Raw genomic sequence first — 14,894 nt, forward strand, 5'->3', positions numbered from 1 at the left:
TCCATCTAAAAGTGATTACATTATAATGATTTTCAAATCATTAGTGTGAGAGCTAGGAGAACATTTGAAGAATAAGGACAATAATATCTAAAACTGTCCAAGTCAGTATCACTACTCCCTTAAGGCTGGCATAATCTCTTTTCCATCTAAAAGTGATTACATTATAATGATTTTCAAATCATTTTTTGTCTCTTCAACTGATCATTTTCCTCCTAATAATCCTTTTAATCAGGTGCATTTGTAACCACCAAGTTCCCAGTTTTTCAGCCTGCATTGCAATGTCATTTGTGGCAATCATGTTGCTATCATCATTTAATTCACTGATCAGAGTTGTGGGCTTTTGAAAATGTGTACTTTTTCATTGTTTCCACCCAGCCGCAGTGGAGAGTGTTTCAGAAGGAACAGCTTCAGAGAAGCCCCGTCTCTGGATGAAAAGAAATACTTACAGTAGCTCTGAAATCTGTTAAACGATGGGGACATGGGGAAACAATTGCTGCGCAAAGGGCCCAAGGGGGAAAACACACCACCACCTCCCACCCCACCTGAAGGCAGAACTGAGAACCAGTGACTTAGCCCCCAAACTTCTATGAAAAGAAATACTTACAGTAGCTCTGAAATCTGTTAAACGATGGGGACATGGGGAAACAATTGCTGCGCAAAGGGCCCAAGGGGGAAAACACATCACCACCTCCCACCCCACCTGAAGGCAGAACTGAGAACCAGTGACTTAGCCCCCAAACTTCTGCTCTATCTGTGGCATTTTCATTGATGATTTGTAAATTTTCAAACAAAGAAAAATTGTCTCCTACAGACAATGGTCAAGCCGTTGAACAGCCAGCCAAGAGCTCCCCCTAGTGAGGCTGCACACATACTAGTGTGAGCTCCTGCGTACACACACACACGCACACGCACACAGTCTTGGACTTGACTCGTTAGTCAAAAATACTGTCCACCCCACATTCTTTTAAAACAATGTGGAAAAAATCCCCTAATTCTCCTGAATTTTTTCTACTATTGATTGTTAAACCCCAAGCCCAGCAGTAAAGAGCTGGAGAGGACTCCCTTAGAAGGAGAAACCGTCATTCTGATCATATCAGTTTGAAATACTAATAATCACATATTGGCTCCAAATCTGCATCCTCAAGTAGATGCTATCAATGTAGAAAGTCCTCAGGGGCAGCATATTACTATGTAATTAGCATGATAACTTTGTTGTGTAAGCAAAATAAAAGACAGGCTTGAAATACAAGAAATATATCTTACATTGTACTGGTGTCTACAGCTTCTACAGAAAAACCTTTCATCCTTGGCCAATCTTTTATTTTTGTTTCAGTATCACTGTGACTAAACACCCACTGATAGTGCAAGCAGCTTTCTATGTAATATACCACATTCGTGTACATGCATACATATGACCATATATTTTATTGCAGAACAATATACAAAACACTCATCCTACTCATATTTAACAGAACTAATCTGCTATAACACTAGCATTGCATCTCCCAAATCAACCCTAATTCCTTCAAATACATTTTGGCTTCCTCCAAAAAAGATATTTTATTGGTTTTATGAGCTTTGATAGAGCTCTGAAGGGAGAATGGGCATTCTTTAGGGGAAAGAAGGTAGCAAATGTAAAAATCAGATGCAGAGATAAAAGGGATTTAATGTCTTCCTAAAAATTCTTTGAGAGCCATATCAACATTTTTAGTAAAATACTGCCATTTTATAATTAACAGCTGCTCATGTTAAGCACTGAGTGCTCCCTAGCTCCTGCTAATATATTTTTTCTTAAACTCTAGATCCACAAGACAAGTGACAATAGCTCTAAGATGCTAAAGGTAACTCTATTTCCCTTGGAATTTCTAACCGTGGAACGCAGTTTGTGAGATGCCATCTCTTTATGCTCAATCCTTCAAACTGGCAGACATGAAAATGACACAGAATAGGTTATTTTTTATGTAGTGTTGCTTTTATCACCAGGCTCCTTTGAGTAAAAATCATATGCATGTAAAAACTAAATTTAAATAAACCCATTGGCTTATAAATACCACTACTTACCTCCCAGGAAGGGAGGTGACAATTAATGTTGAAGTCTTTGCAAAGCGTTGGTGGGACATGCTGCCTTATAAACAATAAAATTTTGTTGATTTTTAAAAATTTTTATTAAATTTTCTAGAAGATATTTTACAAATTTAATATGCTTAGATCTTTGTCCTTTCTATGATTTTTTTACCTCCACAAAGCAAAAAAGAACAGGTGGGAGGCTAGGGAAGATAGCATAACTAAGCCATTCAATGGGACAAATGTGGATGTCACCAGTTTTTCCACCATTGGCCAAACTATTAGGGCAAGAACTTCACTTTCATAAAACCCATACCTGTGATGAACTCTTCCTCAATTCATTGTCGGACTGTGGATATATAATTTGGCCTGCAAAGACTGATTTTCTTTCCTTACAAAAGGGGAAATTATAATGTTCAACACCTATTTGAAAGGAAGTCACTACATAAAGAACTGAATTTAGACCTATTATGTTAATTAAAATTCTGCGGGCATCTCTGAAAGTGTAATTTGGCCCAATGTGTTTTTTTAAAAAAAAACAAAACATCATGAAAATTAGCTAATGAATACTGTGCGGTCACTTCCCTAACATAAAATAACTCAACCATTTAAATTGCACAAATTCCAAATGGTCTAATTTACAATTCGTTTGCTTGTTTGTTTTAGAAGTGCTTAACCTAATAACACGGTGAGATTGTATTCTTTTAAAAATTTCATTTTTTATGTATTAACAAGAAACACATGGCTAAAGTTTTGTACAAATTTAGCTAAATACTAAATTCTAATTTAGTTTTAGAATTTAGCCTAAGTATTAATCTGTAACAATATTTACTGCTGTTTAAATTTATTAATCAGAATTTAGTCCTGTCAGTTCCACTAGATTGGGGTCAGGAGTCTTGAGCTTTTGAGCCTGCACTGACGATTGCCAACTGCTTGATCAGAGCAAGCCACTGTGTCCTCGGACATTCAGTTTTCTCATCTGTAAATTATGGGTAATGACACCTGCCCTGCTGACCTCATGGGATTGCTGTGAGAATTAAATGAGATAGCATGTGTGGTAACTGTTTTCAATAGTAGAAAGTGCTAGATAAATACATGCACTACTATTTTGAAAAGTAATAATCAGTTGATAAGCTGTTTAATCATCTTTCAAGACCTTCTCCAACCCTATAAATGGTTCTTTCTTTTTTTTTTTTTCAGGAAAACAATAAATGTTGAGTGGTTTATTTGCAGAAATTTTTTTTAATGTATCCTTGTATCATTAGAACTTTAGTATTTACCTCAGTTCCAGCCACTCTTGTCTCATCAGAATTGCTCCCCAAATGGTATACATATGTATATACAATTTGGGGGGTGGAGTTCTCCTAGGCTAAAAGATGTTATCCAAGGTTTCTCATGGGAGAATTTGCAGAGAGGGTCCCAAGTGCCACCAGATAGAGGCTCTGTCTGCCCTTGAATCTAGTATAACCAAGCTGGAAGAACCAGCTATCACATGTATTTCTTCCTAAAAAGTGGAACCATATGGAATACTATTCAGCAATAAAAAGAAATAAACTACTGATACACACAACAACATAGATGACTCTCAAATACATTATACCAAATGAAAAAAGCCAGACTCCAAAGGCTACATACTGTATGATACTATTTACATGACATATTGGGAAAGGCAATACTGTAGAACTATAGAACAGGAAGCAAATCAGTAGTTGCCAGGGGTTGGGGGTGGGAGGGAGAAGACTGAATGCAAAGGGGCATTAAGAAATATTTGCAGGTGCAGAAACTATGCTACATCTTGATTGTGGTGGTGGTTACATGACTGCATGCGTTTGTCAGAGCTCACACTAAAAGGAAGAATTTTACTGTATGAAAATTATAGCTCCATAAACCTGACTTTTAAAAAAGAAAGGAAGATCATAGAAAAGTCAACATGAATTTCTTACTCTGCTTGGCTTGAGAGTCTTCCTTTAAAATAAAATTGCATTTTCATGGTAATTCAAACTGTTCTCTGGTAAGATGAAGTCATATTAAACTAATGAGAAACTTAATTGAATATGGTTAAACTTTGAAATAAAGTTTTCAGTACATATCTACCACATCGGTGATTAATTTCCAGAGAGTACAAAAAGTGTAATAGTCTTACAATGATAACCATTTCTTTTTCATTGTCTCCAAAATGGAAGCAAAAGATTTCAAGTCTTAAGCATAGTAGTCGTATAGATTTTACCTCTCCCCCACCCTAATCTAGCCCTTAGAGAATTGTTTATAACATTTCTTATAGGTGTTATTCATAGGAAAGGGAACATTTCTCTTCACATGGGGCTGTCAGTCAAAAATTTCAATTGGTTGCAAGAGGACCTCACTTGAATTCTGAGTAAAATATGTGCCCAGAAATATCTGATCAAGGGCCCAAAGAAGAGGAAATAAAATGAATGAATCAAAAATAGCGCCTAGAATTCTGCCAAGAATTGTAACCCCTATACTGGACAGATAAGGTGCTCTAAAATGCTATTACTAAAAAATCTTTCTTTCTAAAGATTGGGGTGCAGCTTCCAGCTTCAGTCATTTTATTTTCTTATCAACAGAATTATGGAAATTTAAGACAGGCGGGGGGATCAGTGGGCAGCTCCTTCCTGGGACATCCACTGAGATAGGGGCTGGTCGGGGAGATATATTTGGAGCAGGGAGGAGGTGAAGGGAAAGAATCCCACCTCTCTCCAAATCCTCGGTCCATTCCTTCTATTGTGAAATGCTACATAAAACAATGCGCAAACAATCTATCTCTGGAAACACAATTATTTGCAGGTGTTTCAAAGCCATTTAGGCTCATTCACTCTTCTTTTCTCCTCATTGACATTAGTTTAATCTGTGAAAATCAGATCACAATCATGCCAGACTTTTTACCTCATTAGTTTTCTATTGTCTGTTCTGAGGCACTGCATTCATTTCTCTCTCCAGGCAAGACTGGTTCTTGTCTGCACAGACAAGGGTTTCTATCCCTTCCCCCTCTTCACTCTTTTTTTTTTAATTCCATAATTTAACTATTTTTGAAGCTAAATAGAAAAGATTTCACCTACATTTTTTTAAACTGACAATTTGGGGATATAAACATGTTTCTGGTTGTTATATGAATCAGGTAAGAGATATATATGAGATGCCCACACCCCTAAGACTTGCTCTCCAGATATACAATAATTCTTTGTAGATGGCAAGTTATAGCAAACATATATAATTCCATTTTTCCATTGTGTTAAAGCACAGAAAAGTCCTTTTTGTTTAATGTGTGTCTCCCATGTGTCTTTATCACAATGATAAGTCTTACCTACCATTATTTTAACCATATTTGGAATGGTGTTAAGACACTCACTCTGTGCAGCCAGATCCATGGGACCAAACCAGGGACATCAGAAAGAGAATGGAGCTGTTTTCTGAAAAGCCTTGAACTTAGGCATTTATGATTACTGTGATTTTTATTTCTCCAGATGCTGTTGCAGACACATGGAAGATAAAATGTTTAAATTCCTTGTCAACTAATTCTACAGCAAGAAAATGTATCTCTTTCATATTTTAGCTAGTACACCATTTCTAAATGGATTTAATACATATTTGAGGCTCTGAAATCTGATTTTCTGATTTGGGGCTTAGGGTCAGTTATTATAACCTTTAGAAATTGGGGTCAATAAAGAAAATTGCTGACGGTTTCTTGAGTGACTACATATTTCAGTGTTAGTTACGTTATTAACTTTTTAGGAAATCTAAGTTATATTTACAGAATGTCATGAAGTGTTTCATTCATTGTTTATTTCCTTATTGAATAAGAACAGAAATCATCTGCCATATCAGAAGCATCACATCTCCTGACTAAACAAGTTTTACTTCCTCTGGGGAAAAAAATAGTAATAATAACCTTTGATTGTGTAAGAACATCATAATCTACATTGTCATTTCTGATTCAGCCCATGCCAAGAACACAGGACAATTTACATATGCTCTAATCAAATATTTGGGGGCTGGGGATTCTCACTGCATATCTCTAGATCAGGATTATGTGACATGCCTTGGATTCCAGCCAGGTTTAAGGCTCTTCATTTTTAAAACAATAACCACCTGCTAAAAGAAGAAAGAAAGCCATTTCCTTCTTGACATTCGTTAGCTTAGGATCAGCAGAATCTTCCTGCTGCTCAGATTGAAATGTAATAGCTGCAAGGTTGAAAACTGAAATCTTGCACTAAGCACTTCATTGCTGCTGGCTTGTAATTTTTTTCTCTTCAAAAATTACATACACAAAGCAGTTTTAGACTCTGTAATCAGATATTTTGCCTTGTACTACTGTGTGATTTGGGACGTTTTCTTTCCTTTTTTTTTTTCTTTTAAAGAACTAGGTCTGCACAATCCATGCTTTCAGGGTGTACACATAGGTTCTGTAGGACACTGGATTCTCATTGCTCCTACATGATATTTGGGGAATTTTGACTAAGCTAAATGAGTAAGATGAACTCAGACTAGTTAACTCTCCTAGGGCCAAAAGTCCTCAGCTCAGATAAACTTGACTCATTTTCTCTCTCTCTCTTTTTTTTTTAATAGAGGCCTTTTACTCCATCATTAAATTTATAAGCCTGTCTTAGGAATCATCCTGAAGCTTGTTTCTGTAGCTGGACAACTCTTAGATCTTATTCGCCAGCCTGTTGATCTGTTCCTTTTTTGGAGACATAGATACCATCCAAAAATTTTCTGATATCCTTGTTTTTAACTGTTGTGGCTTGCTGGATCACAGCAGCTGAATTTGAAACAAGTTCAATGTTGTTTCCTTCAAGGATTAACTCATCTTTCCAGGCTTGAGATAGTTAACAAGAATCACCTGGCCTCACTTGAACCCTGCGGATGTATTTCTCACCCAGGAAACTTTGGCTTTCAATGAGAAATCCATTCTCCTGAATAACGACGTTGATGGGAAAGTGAGCACACAGAGACCTCATCTTGTAACGGAAGCCTAGCGTAACACCCTTGATCATGTTCTGTACCTGACTACAGGTAGTGCAAACAGTAGCCAGTTCCTTTCTATTTCCCCACCATTTATCAACCCGGAGCCTCTTCTTTTTCTTTCCAAGAAGACTGACCTCTACATTGATATGATTGAAGTCTCTCTGCAGGATTCCTCTGGGGCCCTTCACTGTAATTGTGTGTCCCTTCAAAGTGATGCTGACATTTTCTGAAATGTCAACAGTCTGATTGCTGACAATGGTCTTCATTCTTGAAGTAGATGCAGCAAAGAGAGCCTGACTCATTTCCAATTGCTTGTTGTTCAGTGTTGCAGCAGTCAGTAGATGTATGTGTTGCAGGGTAAGGAGTCTTGGCAGGGCAGAGGAGAGGAGCATGGATAGGCCAAAGGAAAAAGGACTTGCTCTCATCCTCAAGGTGTTGCTTTAGATTGTGCTCAGATTTTGCAGGCTCATGCAGTGCATCCAACTTAGCTTAGACATGGTAATTCTCCTGAGTCCTCTGGTTTCTCTCCATGCTGAGCTGACAATGGCATTAACATTTTGTAGTTGCCCTAGTCCAAGTAGCTCTAGGGAGCAAGAGTTCTGAAAAAAATCAGATTAGTGAAATTTATAAATAAGCAACAAACAACATTTGAAAAAAATGCTATGTTTTATTTGCGAAAAGTATAATTACGACAGCATGGTGTTACACTTTTTTAAGCACCACCACTTTGGAACCAACATTTTCTCCTTACAATGTATGTTATTTATAAATGCACTCAACTGTTAATATCTGTATTTTTTTAAAAATATAGTACATTGCTTCAGCATACTATGGCAATACACCTCCATTTATAGAGACTTGACTTTACAAATCCATTGTTTCAAGTTCTTCAAAATGAGGTCTTTTTTAAAGTATATGTATATGTATTATCATATGTATGTGTATAATATTCAGTTTTTTCTTAGGTGTCTTCTGACCTTAGATTTACCTTATCCAAAAAGCAACATCGTCCACAATTTAGTTCTCAACTTTCCACATCATAACTCATCCATTCACCCAGGATTATAAAATGTTGAAATCATTTTGGAATCCTTTCCTCTCTCCATCTATTTATATAATATCAGGGAATAAAGGTAACAGCAAGAGAAATGGATCAGGAGATACTTGTGTTTCAACTACTATATATCTTAGAATGCATAGAAAGGGACTACATAGTAAAGCCAACTTAAGCTAAGGTATGAATATAAGTCCATCCTTCCAGTAGTCTTGATAATTACAAAAACTTTTCAGCTGACTTTTTGTCATATCTGATTGTAGCATCTCAGATTTTTAGTCTTTACATTGACATAGAAGTGAAGAAGCACTTCTACTGGGGGCATACAAAAATATTTGGTGTGCCATTTCCTTTCTTCGTTTGTGATCACCTTATTAGCATGCACTTCAGCCCATGGATTCTTTGCAAAGATCATCTGAAACCACTTCTCCAGGGCATACAAAAATATTTGGTGTGCCATTTCCTTTCTTCGTTTGTGATCGCCTTATTAGCATGCACTTCAGCCCATGGATTCTTTGCAAAGATCATCTGAAACCACTTCTCCATTATATCAGGATTGGTTTATCTAAAATTAGATAATATTATCCATAAACACATTTAGCCCTCCATAGGTAAATTGCAACTTGTCTGCCTACACTAAAGGCCAGTGAGAGTGGGCGAGCACCACTAGCAAATCCTGTGCTTTGTGGAGCTTCCACCTGGCCCATGCGTCCTCAGCCCTGTGCATGAACCGTGACTATCTCACATACAGATCCTGGGAAGGTGCCAGTGTCGGTCTGCATAGTAAACATTAGTGAAGCAGAATTTTTTTATATATTTGGATTAACAAAAACCCTATAGGTAGAAGTCCTAATATTTTCTTGCAGCATCCCAGTGGAGCATCTTGCACCTCCCCTGAGTATATATGTCCCATCTGAGGGATCATTACTGTGTTAGCCAGATTCTCCAGAGAAACAGAACCAATAAGATATATGAGGATATTTCAAAATTTCATGAAAGGATTCGTATTATCTTTTAATTCTATTTTTCCATGAACTTTTTGAAGTTCTGTTTTTAGAGAGAGAGAGAAGGGGAAGGGAGAGAGAGAGAGAGACATAGACAGAGATTTTAAAGAAGTGGCTCATGAAATCAAGGGGACCAGCAAGTTCTAAATCTGCAGGACAATCCAGCAGTCTGGAGATCTAGTAAGAGCTGACATTGCAGTCCTGAGCCTGAAGGCTTGAAATTCAGGCAGAATTTCCATGATGCATGCAGTCTGGATGCAGAATTCCTTCTTCAGGAATCCTTAGTCTTTGCTCTAAAGGCTTTCAACTGATTGAATGAGGCCACCCATGTCATGGAAGGTAATCTGTTTTACTTAAAGTCAAGTGTAATGTTAATTACCTCTTTAAAATACCTTTACAGTGACATCTAGACTAATGTTTGATCGAACAACTGGTCACTGTAGTCTAGCCAAATTGACACATAAAATTAACCATCACAATTACTATCCACTGTGCTGTAGGGAAAGTAAACTGAGTGCAAATGGACAAATAACAGGCTGATGTCCTCTTCTTGCATCCTGTCCCATCCCCAAAGGCCTAAGTGCAGAGGAGAGGGAAGGAGAGGAAGAGGAAAGACAGCCCCCCACCCCACCCCACCCACTCTGCTTTAGACCCATGCTGGGAACTCTTCTCTGCCCTGAGAGAAGAGAGCTTTGAATCACATCAAAGACTGAAGCTTAGAAATCAGCATGACTGAATCTTAATTACTAAGACAAAACTATGTTAATCATTGAAAGGACTAGAAACTCAGGGAATTGAACTGAGATGCCGTTGAAACAAGTGCAAAGTGGGAACAGAGAGTTTGACATGGCAGAATAGTAACCACAATGGAGAAAACAAAATCATAGGGAAATGTCACATTTTGAGACTTCAGAAGCGTCTTTGCCCTGTGTGTGCATATACAAAGATCTTAGAGTGAACACACCATGGAGAAAACTGGGTTGGGCTAACAGTGGAAGGTGTGCAAGTGTGTCATTGAGAGGTGGTCTGGGTGGACAGACTTGCCAAAGGCCACAGCCAACCTGGCATCAGTGAGTGGTGCAGTCATCAAACACCCAGAGCACAAACTTTGACGTTGTGAACATATTGGTTGTATGTGGGCTCTGCCAGTTTAAGCGTGTTACTCAACTCTTTCTTGAAATCTCAGTTTCCCCAACTTTAAAATGGGAATAATAGTCACTTGTGTTACAGGGCTACTATTAGGGGTCGTATTAGTCAGTTTTCTGTTGCTTATTACAGAATATCTGAAACTGGGTAATTTACACAAAAATAAAATTTATTTCTTATAGTTTTGGAAGCTGGAAATTCCAAGGTCAAAGAACACATCTGGCGAGGGCCTTCATGTTGGAGACTTTCCACAGAGTCTCGTGGTGATGCAGGGTATCACATGGCGAGGGCTAAGCAAGAAAATAAAATTTATTTCTTATAGTTTTGGAAGCTGGAAATTCCAAGGTCAAAGAACACATCTGGCGAGGGCCTTCATGGTGGAGACTTTCCACAGAGTCTCGTGGTGATGCAGGGTATCACATGGCGAGGGCTAAGCAAGAGCGTGTTTTCACATGCTTTTTTCCCTTCCTTATAAAGCCCCTGTCTACTCCCTGATAACCCATTAAACCATTAATTCAACACATGAATGGATTAGTCCATTCATCAGAGCATAGTCCTCACGATCCTATCACCTCTTACAGGTTCCACCTTTCAAATTCCATGTTGAGGATTAACTTCCAACATTAGCTTTGGAGAGGACAATCATTCAACCCTTAGCAGGGGTAAATAGTAGCACATACTGAGTGAAGATTCACCCTGAAGGTTCATGTATTAGAAACTTAATCTTCACCGTGACAGTGTTAAGAGGGCAGGAAATCCTATTATGGCATTTGAAAGGTGGGGCCTTGCAGAGGCAATTAGATTGTGAGGATGTATCCTCCTGAATGGATTGATCCATTCATGGAGCAATGGGCATGGTTCTGAAGGCTTTCCAAGGGAGCAAGTATGGAGGTTGGTCTCTCTTGCTCAGCCATTCTTGCCATGTAACACCCTGCGTCTCTGAATAGAGTCACCTCCACCAAGGCCCTCCCCAGATGCACCCCCTGGGCTGTGGACTTCCCAGCCTATGAATGGTAAGCAATAAATTACATTTCTTTATACAGTCCCCAGTTTCAGTTGTTCTGTTATAAGAAGCAGAAACTGACTACTACAGTGAGTGTTCCAATATGCAGCGGCTAAAGTCACCATCACCACCATCTTCTTCATCACCAGAGGGTGGAAGTTGCTTCTCCTTTTACTAAAAGTGAAGCATCTGGTAAACTCTTAACTCACTGCTGAAAAGTGTTATGCCTTAAAATTGGCTGCCATTTACAGAACTCCTATATCATAATGAGTACTCTGCTAAAAGCATTTCTTGTGTTAATTGCCACACCAACCCCACAAGGTGGATATTGTCTGCATTTTACAGATGAGAAACATCACTGAGGCTTAGATAGGTTTACCATCTTGCTCAAGGACACACATCTCTCTAGAGCTGTGCTATTTGCACCATCCCATACTGCCTCCCACCGAGTATGAACTTCCTTCTGGAAAACTTGTAGATAATATGGAAGTGTCAATAACACTGAAAGAAAGTAGTTCTATCAATAGTAAATTTGAATTGCAATGAAAAGAACTAAAGTCATACTGGTAAATGCATCCTTAATTTTAGGTAGGGAATGATGGGCGTGTTACCAGAGACATTAGACTCGTTAGGCAGGAAGTCAGACGTGAGCAACAGAGGACTTGGGCGCTGGCTCTGCAGACATCCTAACTCCACCCAAGGACCACCCCAGAACCTTCCAACCCTCCTCTTTTGCGGCTAAACTTAAAACCAACATATCCTGACAACAGGGAACTACAGCCGAGCCAGATTAATTCAGTTTGCAGTGCCTGTGCAGCCTGCAGCAGTCTGCCCTTGTGCTGACCTTTGCCTCATTATAATCTCATTATAATAAAACTAGCATTGCTCTTTTGCCACCCGTGGGTTTTTCTGCATGCATCATGGGCAAGAACAGGTGCAGAAGGGAAACAGTTACTGAACCTGCAAGTGCCAACCGAGTGACGTAGAGATGCCCGTCACAATGGCACACCCCAGGACCACCCAAAATCTAGTCAAACATAGTCTTCAACCCTAAAATTACTCAGGGCCATTGTCTCCCTTGACTTGACCCATTCCACCCTTGGGACACACTTCAATAAACTTTCCATAGCTTTGTTTTCATTTAGCTGGTCTGTAATTCTCTACTGCTGGTTGGTGATTCTTTAGCTGGTCGGTGAAAATGACCGAGGAATCACCAAAATTCCGGTAATAGACTCTATGGTTGGGAAGCTATAACCAAACGAATTTCTCACAATCAGGTTAAATATGGTCAAAGGAGGAAAGAAAAGAAGGAAGGCAGTTAAAGAAGCATATATGTCTATAAAGGAATCTCTCTGATAAAGTAGGATTCTGAAAGATCTTGATCAAAATGTGTCCGTCAACAAATATGAAGAAAAGGCACAAACCAGAAGGATTAGTGTCTGTTTGGCTAAGTCCAGAACAAGCTGAAGCTTGGAGAACCTGTCAAGGACAACAAAAATGTTGTTACGTTTTGGTAAGAGCAAGAAATGTAAAGGAATAGATTGCTCCAATCCATCGCTTGCAGCAGGTGATATAATGTTGAGACCATGACAGAAAAAAAGCAGAATTACTTCCAATTTTCCTTTTTTTTTTTTCTCACCAAGAAAAATGTAATCTCCAAACTGCAAAAAGTATCGTGGAGTTTATGGCAACTAAAGACTAAGAGAATCTATAGCTGTCTTAAAGTCTTCAATCCCAGATATATTTCACCCCTAATAACTTGCTTATGGAATTGCAGAATCACTGCTAATAATCCAGGAGAGATCAATGTTAGACAAAAACCCACTCCAACAATTGTCGTCCCTAAATTATTTGCCTCAACTCTGCAGGCTAAACTGGCTCAAAGGCAGGAGGTGCAGGAGCAACACAAATTATTGAGAAAAAACCTAAGTTAATATAGCAATTACTTATTCTTTCAGGGAAAAAAATGTAAATTCTCTATAATCTAAGGATTAATGTTAAGTAAATCTTAACATCTATCTACAGCAAGATTACATGCAGCCCTTTTCCAACTGATGTAGGATCAGTTACTAGAAAGAGAATCTTAAGTTTGAACTAAAGTCCTTTTCTCTAGAATGTTCTGTTCCTGTCACAGCCCTGTGTCTGTCCTCTAGAACAAAGAGTGCCAATTGAAGGTTCATGCACAGAATTTATCCTGCAGGCCTGTTTTGCTGTGTTTTCGGTCATTTGTTTGTTTATTTTTTAATGCTTTTAAGTGGGTCCTATGCTCTCCACAATGCCCAGAACTCTCTACTGTCTCCCGTTCCACTCTCCAATCATGTACTACCTGCCTTCTGCCTGTGGGTGAAACTTGAGTTTGCAACCTTTTTCTGGACCACATAGGAAAAATCTAATCCTTGTCTTTTTGCACCCCTTCACTTCCTTAAAGCCTGATGATGGTTGTACCCCTAAAATATGTATAATCAATCATGCTTCAATTTTAAAAAAGTAAATTAATTTGAAAAATAAATTTAAAAAAAATCCTGATGATGTTTTGAACAAGATTAGGCCAAACACTGAGACTTTCTCCAGGCCACTAAAGAGGACTTCTGTCAGTGAAGTCCTCTTATTCCAGCCCCTGTCTCGAGACCAAAGATCCTGGGACCCATATCCCCAACCCTTCTCACTGTCCAGGACTTAGTAATAAAAAATAATTACAAAGGATCAGATTTAAAAGCCACATTAAACTTATTGCGAAACACATAATTTAATTGTTCATTGTTTATTCCATGGAGAAAAATATGATCTTATACATAAAATTTTCATCCTATCTCTTTCTCTGTAATCATTTCTATGAAAAGGGAATATCTTTCAGAATTGTGGTGAGCATTAAATAAGATTTAATGTATCTTATATGCCTTATCAATTAAAAATAACCTGGTCACATCATTATGTTATAATTATTTAATTTATATTTTAAATGTTTTAAGTAGCACAAATTTATAGGGAGCAAATTACCAATAAAGTGCTAGGTGCAAGAAAATTTTGGATGGAGTATGTATATGTTATATTTTCTTTCAGAAAAAATATACAGATGATTTACATTTGAACTATAACACCATTATGCTTTAAGGTCAAGTTATGAGAAAACTATAGGACAAAAATACTTTTGAAATAAATATGCATCCTACACATTCTATGGTTAAACAACACACAACCAATTAAATTGACATGAAACAACCAATAATAATCATTAAAAACTAGAATAGGAGCAACTGAAAGAAGTCACCAACTCAGTCCACACTGGTAATAAAGAATTCTTTCTAAATTTTTAGTGTTCCAACCAGCTGGATGTGTGCTTGCATAGCAGGAGCCCTGCAGTGGCGCTAGCAGCAAAAACACTCAGTGGAGTAGTGAATTGTCTCTCCCTACCCCAGAGAGGCATTTATATTTGTTTATGCATTCCAGATCTAACCTTTCTTTTTTTTTTTTTGTCTTTTTTTTTTTCCGTGTCCGGCAACGGATCGCAACCCTCAGTGTCGCCCCCATACCGGACCGGGACCAGCAACGGGATCGCAACCCTTGGTGTTGCTCCCGTGCCTCGCTCAGCCAGTGAGCGGGAACCGGTCTGTATGTGGGATACGAACCCTCGGGCGGGAGC

General features: G+C 38.4%; 1 pseudogene; it reads right to left on the reverse strand.

Annotated features, from left to right (window-relative positions):
• Positions 1–6,734: 6,734 nt before the first annotated feature.
• On the reverse strand, positions 6,735–7,313 carry LOC103607571 (annotated as a pseudogene).
• Between the last annotated feature and the right edge of the window lie 7,581 nt (positions 7,314–14,894).

This window comes from Galeopterus variegatus, unplaced genomic scaffold (assembly GCF_000696425.1).
Source record: "Galeopterus variegatus unplaced genomic scaffold, G_variegatus-3.0.2 Scaffold7548, whole genome shotgun sequence".
Taxonomy (NCBI): Eukaryota; Metazoa; Chordata; class Mammalia; order Dermoptera; family Cynocephalidae; genus Galeopterus; species Galeopterus variegatus.